Here is an 11,145-nt window from a genome sequence, read left to right as displayed (position 1 = left end):
CCATGTCCAGGGAAGATCCATCCCTCAATAATATCAACCGCACTCACTGGGGTGTGTACAGACTCCGGAGGGGATCCTTCAGCCCAAGCGCTATATAAAGCCAATATGGCCTACTGCAGTATGCAGTCTGATCCCATAACAAAAAAACCTATAAGGCATGCTGCAGGCAGGAAGCCCCGATCCACATAATAATAATAATATATATATATAACCAATATGGCCTGCTGCGGCGTGCAACCCGATCCCAAAAAGTATCCTTATAGTCAGGCACTCGGCCTCACTCAGTCATCAATCTCTCTAGTCTCTCTCTCACGGGCTCACAATGTCATGAAACTTGCCCGAAAATGATGATATGATGTATCAATGAATAACAATAGAGACTGAGATATGCTATGTAATGAATGAGTGTGACTAAGTATGAAATTGCAATGTAAGCAAACAACTCAAAAGCAGTAACGACCTCAATGGGTCCAAACATATAAGCATGTAACCTAGAAATAGTTTTTAACATGGATCACAACTTAATAGCTCTAGTACGTAGAGATTTTCAGGATTTCAGATAAGTTCATGTAATTACACAGTACCACATAATTAACGGAGTCACAGTTCACACGGTGCACGCCTACTCGTCCGTCACCTCAACACCAATACATAACATGTATAAACAGGGTTCATACCCTCAGCTCCAAGATTAGAAGAGTTACTTGCGTCGAACAAGACGAATCCAATGTCGAGCAAGCTAAACAATGCTCCAGAAATCCCATTCTGCATGTATCAACTTTTGAAAGGCTCTAATCTAGCCACAATAAATTTGATTCAGTCCACACAATTATAGAAAGTAATTCCATATCAAAATACTAATATTTTACCACAAAATCCAAAATTTAACTCAAAAATCGCCGGTGGGGCCTACATCTCAGAATCCGACAAAACTTGCAAAATCCGATAACCCATCCAATTACAAGTTCAACCATACTAATTTCACCCAAATCCGACTCCGAATCGGTGTTCAAACTTTGAAAATTCATTTTATGAAATTGTAGAAATTTCCTTCGATTTCTCTCGAAATATCAATAATCTAACGCAGAAAACGAAAATTAATTCATGGAATATAATCACAAAGGAATCAAAAACACTTACCCCAAGTTGTGTGAAACTTTTCCTCTCCAAAATCGCCCAAATCAAGCTCCAAAATCCGAAAATGGCCAAAAATAGCTAAACCCCGAATTTAAGGCTTCTGCCCAGCGACTTCCACATCTGCGGACATGAGGCCGCACCTGTGACCCTCGCTTTTGAGGAAAAAGGCACGCATTTGCGACCACGCCACTTCTGCGATGGCCATGGTCGCATCTGCGATGCTCGCTTATGCGCACGTGAACCGCATCTGCGGTTATGCAGGTACGTCCAAGCACCCGCATCTGAGGTCCTCACACCCAACTCCCTTCACGCTTCTACGATGGCACTGCCGCTTTTGAGGCTCCGCACCTACGCCCAACACTCCGCAGGTGCGGTCACACCAGAACCACAAACATTCGAGCCTTAGCCAAAACTTCCAAAATGCTCTGAGCCTCGTCTGAAACTCACCCGAGCACCTCAGGACCCTGTCCAGACATACCAACAAGTCCCATAACATAATACGGACCTACTCGAGGCCTCAAATCACACCTAATAACATAAAAACGACGAATCGCACCTCAAATTAAAATCTATGAACTTTGAACTTTCAAATTTTATATCTTGTGCCGAAACACATCAAATCAATCCGGAATGACTTCAAATTTTGCACACAAGTCATAAATGACATAAAAAGCTATTCCAATTTTCATAATTGAATTCCGACCCCGATATCAAAAAGTAAACTCCCTGGTCAAACTTCCCAAAAATTTGACTTTTGCCATTTCAAGCCTAATTCCACTACGGACTTCCATATGTCAACATCCGGTCAACTTTTCCAATTTAAGTTTTCCATTATGAGGCTAAGTGTCTCAATTCATTCTGAAATCTCTCCGGACCCGAACTAACCAATCTGATAGGTCATAATACAGCTATAAAGTACTAATTGAGCAGTAAATGGGGAAATGGGGCTGAAATACTCAAAACGACCAGCTTGATCGTTACATTCTCCTCCACATAAACATATGTTCGTTCTCGAACGTTTCAAGAGTTGTTTCCAAGTCATCACATCACTATTCCGTCTTACCACATACGTACTCGGGGGTGATCCCACGTCACCCTATCCTTTATAAGTCTGATCACACAACATAACTGAAAGTGATTAATTTAACCTTAGCCCAAAACCTTGGAATTCAATTTTTCAACATTCAAAATTTTCTTACAAGACCCGAATCTCACAGTTACACACTGTATAAGTCTGAACAAGCTGCATCGAGCCATAACTATAACCACGGATATAATCACCTAACATATTACACAACTCGCATGCTCGTCGCACTATTCCTGATCACAATAACTACTCCAAAACCAACAAAGTACTACTATTAAACCCCATATCGAACAAAACCTTTTTCTATAACCCTCGTTCACTACTGATAATGAAAGAAACACGCAAAAATTTCATGACCCCTTATCATATCAACAAGTCATGGAGCTCCCCCGCACCAATCAGAACCATAACCACTTCCTAAGCCAACTTTCGATATTATCCTCCCGAATATACCGTAATCGAACATGATAGTACCCATTCTAGGTCCAATGACCTCATATTATTAAACACAACTATCCCATATACACGCCACACCAATATAACTCAGAGCCACAAATCGTGCCATCTGTGCACCAATATGCAATAATTCAAATGTACTCAGTCATGGAAAATGGAAAATGACTCAAATGAAAGAACTACCCTGCAAGATTAAGAAGTACTGCCACAAAGAAATGCTGAAAATCTGTCACACACCGTAGAACCATCACACGATTCTAACACAAGGTTCATACTTTAACATAACTTTGTTGCAATATGTGACCCCATCCAAACGTTGGTCCATATTATATACCTCGAGTCATCCTGCTCAAAATCAATAAATACAGAGAAGCAAATGATACAATGTCACACAAAACCTGATAGAATATAACTAAGACGCAATCAATCATGCAATACCCAAATACTCATCTCGCTTAAATTCCGCCATAAGGCCCCCAAAAGAATCGCACCATGTGTGCATATAACCAATGAATCACAACTCATCGTAGCATAGAAGAGTAACTCAAAGATCATTTCAGAACACGAATAAGCTCAACATCAATCGAATGGAACATCCCTCAACAATAGCAGTATGGAGCCAACCAATCCGGCTTGATGTAGAATACACATCCTAATTGGGCCTACCAATGGACCCCTAATTCAACTTTGGGCACCCATAAATAGATAAATAACCCTCCGAAAGTCCACAATGACTGAATAATAACACATACTATCGCCTCGCTAGCTTCGGCCATGACTTCACAGTCAACAACCATGAAACAATCTGCTCTTGAGAACTCCCAGTCTCCAAATACATAGAGCACACGAATTATCATATCTGATCCCAACTCTACCACCAGAATGTCTAACACATCTCTCATACACGATCATCCCACAAGGAATACTTCTAAAATTCTTCCATTCCATATAGCAAAATTTGAATATCAGTAGTCGATCAACCATGTGAGTACCACAATACTAATTAAACATTCGTAAGTCAAAACACAATGCGCCTTCTGAAATACACACTTTCTCATGCAACACCAAGTAGTAATAGTACTCATCTAGTCATTTGGAACCGCCCATGTTGTCTAAGAATTCATGACTATCACTTCAAAACTGAACCGTATACTTGCACATGCAAGTCTCAGTCTCACTCCACGCACCGCCTCTATTAGGCCATTACATGAAAACATAAGAACCACTTTAACACTCTGAGTCACCAGCTAATTACATACCCGGTCAGTTAGAATCCTTTCTCTTGCTTCCTTCCAAGAGGAAATCACAATACACATCACGTTCCCCATACTGGTAGAAAATATTTAGTTCAAACCATGGTATAAACCATCAAGAACACTTTGAAACCCATTTGCACATATTCAAGCCATCAGAATTGAATCTCTCTAACTCAACCAAGCCACGCAGGTCATCAAACCCAAGTGTATTGCCACAAAGCACCTGTAGAAAATCCCCACATCATAAGCACCCAAAGAACTCATCATATCCATTACCATACTGGTCTAGCCTACTACCTAGTTGTCCTATTTTCTCTGAGTCCCTTCCAAATTTGTCTTCAGATTGATACTTCTCCTTGCTAAAACACCACGATCGTTAACCACAACTCACTATAAGACACCCTAACGTAAAATCACACCGCCCTAAGGCCCATAAGTCACTATATTCTTCTTAAGCACCTCCATAAATACCACAATGGTAACACTCAATTGAAAAATACCTTATGGGAATTTAAAATTGTTCGTCTTTCCTTTCTTATACTGAAGTGTAGAATCCATAGTCACACAGAATTATCGTGAGTCCCGACACCATTAAACACAAATCTCAGATTCTATCCATACACAAGTCCGAAAAAATTTTCAATTGATATTTATAAATCTCGGCCCCATTAGAACCTTCTCAGGAGTCACCCACTCGGCTCAAAATTGAATTGCACTGCCTAAACGGGCCAAAAGACACATGCCCCATTGGCACGACAACACTCAAAGAAATAACCATGCCTTAACACAACTGGCCAAATTCATATTCTATGTGCACTACATTCTTCGCAATTTACAACTTAATCATTCCATGATTTTTCATATTTTCGTAAGTGCATTAGATCACTTATTCATGAAATTTCCGTACTCGAGTCATCCTCGATCTCAGCCTCTGCAGTCATAACTCCTCCACAAGTATGTCTCAGACCAAAACTTAATTTAACATATAACCATGAAATCGAATTGTCAATAGTAAGCTCTCCCTCTCGGCACAAAGCCATAGATTAAAACACTTCATAACTCACAATACCCATACTTTATTACTGCCATAATACTGCAGTCAATACAACAAAAATTCTTCTCAAGCTCATACAACACCAACCATAAAAATACCTCAATCGTCCGCTAAGCCCGTATTCATTCTCTTGACACTCAAGTCGACTTTCTCAACTAGATTCAAATTCAAATCTCAACACATACGCTCCGCTGGTGGAAAAGAAACTTTCCATTCGCATTATAAGGAACACACCTACGTAAATTACTCTGCAGGGGATAACCCACATGCTTAGCCTTAAATTGGTATCTTGTTATACCTTTTCGCAGTCACAATTACTATGCAATCACTTAGTCTATCTGAGTCCAAACTCATTAACAATACATGAGAATTTAATTTGTCCCAAAATTTAACAATGTGAAAGATCCTTCAAAACATTCTTACTCGAGACTGTACGTTACATCAAAATGAAAATCAAGCACACAATGGCCTTTCCTTTACATTTCACGAAAACACTTCTCGTCACTTTCAAATCATCTTAACACATCCCGCAATTACATCGTACTCATCACAAGGCCATTCCACCGCTCATCGAGCCATAAATTCCACTTGTAGAGCCATTACCGGACATATGAGTCCAAATGTACAAGTTACAATTGAAGCTACCGAGCTTAAGCTGTGGTCTAACCATGGCCTCAAGTCCTCCGGACTAGCACATCACCAAAACAGAATACACATCTCGAACCCCATTTATAGAATCACAAGCCGGCGATGCACAGCTGATATCGAGCGCTCATGTACACATGCGAATGCGTGGAAGGAATTCAAAGAGTTATGTTTCAAGCTGAATCAATTTCGCACGATAGGGAAAGAAAGATAGGAAATTATACTAAATGCCCTGTAGCCTCTCGAAGATAAGTATGGACGTCACCATACCGATCCGCAAGACTATACTAGACACTTGCTCATGACTTGTAGAACCAATGAATCTAGAGCTCTGATACCACATTGTCACGACCCAAATTCCAACTAGTCATGATAGCACCTAACCCAACCCACTAGGTAAGCCAATTATCAACTATCCAATTCCAATAACAATTAATAAAGCAATTTAAGTAAAGAAATATCTTAATCTTATACACTCCCCAAGAACTGGTAGTACAAATCATGAGCTTCTAAGAATAGAGTATACACAGCTGGTATGAAGTAAATACATCATCTATTTGAAAAGTACATAAAACGAGTTTTATGAATCTAAGGCTACTATGAACAAGAGGCAGCTACAACCGCAACGCAGGTATATCTTCGGATCCAGCTCCCAACGAACACAACAACATTAGCAGCCAACATCTGCACGCAAGGTGCAGAAGTGTAGTATGAGTACAACCGACCCCATATACTCAATAAGTAACAAATCTAACCTTAGGTTAAAAGTAGTGACGAGCTTGTACCAAGGTCAGGGTTCAACTCCCATAACCAACAACATTTCATAATAACATAAAGCAAGTAATACAAAAAGTAACTCAGAGATAAAATGTTCAGCTTAAATCATGATTTCTGAAAATAGTTTTGTCTTTCAAGTACATCAGTGAAAACCCAAATCGTTTACCGAAGTTGCCAAAATATGAATAAGTTTGAAAACAGTAATTTTCCCAAAATCCTTTCTATGATAATTAAGATGTCTCATTTTCTTTCCAGATAACCAGTGTAAAACAAATGCATCACTATGCCCATATTCCAATATGTGTGAGAAGTCATGAATGATGTGATACCGTACAACATGAGAAAAAATACATCTTTATGCATGTATGTCATGTGTGCATGTCAATGCAATGTATCTCGGAGATGAACTCATGTACTCACACTCTCAAAGTACTTAATCTCACTGTCTCACATATTCCACTCATCATGCTCAATCACTCGGTACTGTATATGACCAATCCGGCCCAGGGAAGATCCATCCCAAAATATACACATCAACTGATCATCAGTCACTCAGTACCGAGTAGGGCCAATCCTGCCCGTAGAGAAGATCCATCTCCAGGTATATAATGAATAGGACAAGATCCATGTCGAGGGAAGATCCGAACCTCATTAATATCAACTGCGCTTACTGGGAGTATGTGCAGACACCGAAGGGGATCCTTCAGCCCAAGCGCTATATAAAACCGATATGGCCTACTATGGCGTGCAGTCCGATCCCATAACAATAAAGCCTATAAGGCCTGCTGCAGGCGGGAAGCCCCGATACAAATAATAATAATATATATATATAACCAATGTGGCCTGCTGCGGCGTGCAGCCCGATCCCAAAAAGTATCCTCACAATCAGGCCCTCGGCCTCACTAAGTCATCAATCTCTCCAGTCTCTCTCTCGCGGGCTCACAATGTCATGAAACTAGCCCGAAAATGATGATATGATGTATCAATGAATAACAATAGAGACTGAGATATGATGTGTAATGAATCAATGTGACTAAGTATGAAATTGCAATGTAAGAAAACAACTCAGGGTCCCAACAGTATAAGCATGTAGCCTAGAATTAGTTTCTAACATGGATCACAACTCAATAGCTCTAGTACGTAGAGATTTTCATGATTTCAGATAAGTTCAGGTAATTACACAGTACCACATAACTAACGGAGTCACATTTCACATGGTGCACGCCCACACGCCTGTCACCTAGCATGTGCATCACCTCAACACCAAATACATAACACGTATAATCAGGGTTCATACCCTCAGCGCCAAGATTAGAAGAGTTACATACCTCGAACAAGACGAATCTAATGTCGAGCAAGCTAAACAGTGCTCCAAAAATCTCATTCTGCACATATCAACTTTTGAATGGCTTGAATTTAGCCACAATAAATTTGATTCAGTCCACACAATTATAGGAATTAATTTCATATCAAAATACTAATATTTTCCCACAAAATCCGAAATTTAACTCAAAAATCGCTCGTGGGGCCCATGTCTCAGAATCTGACAAAACTCATAAAATCCGATAACGCAACCAATTACAAGTTCAACCATACTAATTTCACCCAAATCCAACTCTGAATCGGTGTTCAAACCTTGAATATTCATTTTATGAAATTATAGAAAATGCCTCCGATTTCTCTCAAAAAATCAATAATCTAATGCCGAAAATGAAGATTAATTCATGGAATATAATCACAAGGGAGTCAAGAATACTTACCCCAAGTTGTGTGGAAACGTTCCTCTCCAAAATCGCCCAAACCGAGCTCCAAAATCCGAAAATGGCCAAAAATAGCTAAACCCCGAATTTAAGGCTTCTGCCCAGTGACTTCCGCATCCGCGGACAAGAGGTCGCACCTGCGACTCTCGCTTTTGCGGAAAAAGGCACGCATTTGCGAGCCAGGCCACTTCTACGATGCTCGCTTCTGCGCACGTGAACCGCATCTACGGTTGCGCAGATGCGTCCAAGCACTCACATCTGTGTTCATCACGCCCAGCTCCCTTCACGCTTCTGCGATAGCACTTCCACTTTTGTAGCTCCGCACCTGCGCCCAACACTCCGCAGGTGCGGTCACACCAGAACCAGAAAAATTCCAGCCTTAGCCAAAACTTCCAAAATGCTCTGAACCTCGTCCAAAACTCACCCGAGCCCCTCGAGACCCTGTCCGAACATACCAACAAGTCCCATAACATAATACGGACCTACTCGAGGCCTCAAATCACACCTAAAAATATAAAAAAGATGAATCGCACCTCAAATCAAAATCCATAAACTTTGAACTTTAAAATGCTTTATCTTGTGCCAAAACACATCAAATCAATCCGCAATGACTTCAAATTTTGCACACAAGTCATAAATGACATAACGAAACTATTCCAAGTTCCAGAATCGGATTCCGACCCCGATATCAAAAAGTCAACTCCCCGGTCAAACTTTCCAAAAATTCGACTTTCGTCATTTCAAACCTAATTCTACTACGGACTTCCAAATAATTTTCCAAACACGCTCCTTAGTTCAAAATTACCATACGGAGTGATTGGAATCATCAGAATTCAAATCCTAGGTCGTGTACATATTAGTCAATATCAAGTCAACTTTTCCAATTTAAGTTTTCCATTATGAGGCGTAGTGTCTCAATTCATTCTGAAATCTCTCCGGGCCCGAACTAACCAATCTGATATGTCATAATACAGCTATAAAGCACCAATAAAGCAGTAAATGGGGAAACGTGGCTGACATACTCAAATTGACCGGTCGAGTCGTTACAGCGCGGTAGCACAAAAATGTTAGAGTATCTTCCTATTTCCTCTAAAAAGGGTATTTTCGTCCGAGTATTATTGGGGGTGGCTTAAATACATGGGGAAACACCATTTTTGGGACTTTTAAACACATTTCGACCTAAGGAGGCTTGGGAAGAACACAAGAACAAAGATTTCATCATTCCTTCCTCACTCAAGATCCGGGTTTGGATTGAATTTATGTTTTCCTATACTTTTGTTACATTTGTGAAGAACTTCTCCATGTCTATGGAGTAGATCCTTTTGGTTTTTGATGGATTTTGTGTATTGATGATTGTTTGTGGATTATAACTCTATTTTTATGTATTTGAATCATTTTTGGAAGATTTAATTATTGCATCTATATTCACTTGTTCTTGTAATCGAAAGAAGCATAACTTGTGATATCTTTGCATTATATTGTTAGTTGAGTTCATAGATTCTTCTAAGTAATCAAAAGAGGCTAGTTGAATCATTGATTAAATCTAGTTAGGAGAATAATCGAAAGAGGTTTTCCTAAAGACTGATCCACTATGCATTCTTGCATATCTTCACAGAGCTTAAATTGGTTCATATTGTGAGGTTGAGACTTAATTGAGAGAGGAGTTTCTACTAAAAAATTGCACTGATAATTAAGTGAATTCGAGAGACTCACTTGAATATTAGAAATGAATTATCTAGAGTTAAATCCCAGACAACTATCTTGCACCTATCCTATCAAAACCCTATTTTCTTCCATTGATATCTTCCTTTGTTTAATCCTTGCTTTGAATGTCATTAGTCGATTAGCTATAGATTCTTAGTTAATTTTATTATTAATCACACAAATCTAAATTGTTGATCATCTTGGATAGCAATCTAGCTACAAACTACGATAATACTGTTTAAATCCAATCCTTGTGGACACGATATTATAATATACTATCTTTGACTAGTGAGCACAATTTAAGTGTATGTTTTGCGCTCATCAGAAAGTGATGTCGTCTTCAGCGACTTCCCGGAGTCTCTTGTTGTGGGTTACTGACACCTTCGTCTTTTTTGCCGCCGAGAATGTAACCCTGTTAATCTCGTTTTTCCCAAAAATCATGTTGATCATCAGGCGCGGGTGAACTTCTCTTGCTTTTAAGGGCTCTATGTCATCACGGTTGCGACCGTAATTGTTTTTAGCCCGGTCACTTAACAATTCCCTGAGATGGCCATTTTTCAGCAGTGTCGCCACCTCTTCGCGCAAATGCTAGCAGTCCTCGGTCCAGTGACCATTTCTCCCGTGGTATTCGCACGACAAATTAGGATCCCTCTGGATGGGATCAGATCTTATTAGCTTTGGGAACCACTCTTCTTTAATGTTCTTCATAGCCAACACCAACTCTACTACATTAACGTTGAAGTTATATTCTGAAAGTCTAGGGTTGGAAGAATCTCGAGAACCTAACATTTCCTTGTCCTGCAACGACATGTTATTTCGGCAGCGATCAGTTCTTCTATCAGTAACGAACCTATCCGCCGATCGAAAACCTTTGCCGTGTCCCTCGGCCTATTTATAGGGCAAAATTCGGCTTCTCGAAGACCATCGATCTGTGTCGAAATCGTCTTATTATTTCACTTGGAACTCGAGAAAGCTTTCTTTTAACTTCCGGGAAGCATCGGAACTTCTCGGATTCAAACCCTTGGTGAATGCTTCTGCTGCCCATTCTTCCGGAACGGCCGATAGCAATATCCTTACCTTCTGGAACCAGGTTATAAATTTCCACAGCAACTCTGACTCTCCTTGTACAATCCTGAATATATCGGCTATTCGGGCATGTACCTTTCTGGCCTCGGCATGGTCCTTAATGAAAGAATCCACGAGCATCTCGAAGGAGTCTATAGAATGCTCGGGCAAAAGCGAATACCACGTCAAGGCTCCTTCATAAAA

This window comes from Nicotiana tomentosiformis, chromosome 3, assembly GCF_000390325.3.
Source record: "Nicotiana tomentosiformis chromosome 3, ASM39032v3, whole genome shotgun sequence".
Taxonomy (NCBI): Eukaryota; Viridiplantae; Streptophyta; class Magnoliopsida; order Solanales; family Solanaceae; genus Nicotiana; species Nicotiana tomentosiformis.
This window is presented reverse-complemented; position numbering follows the sequence as displayed.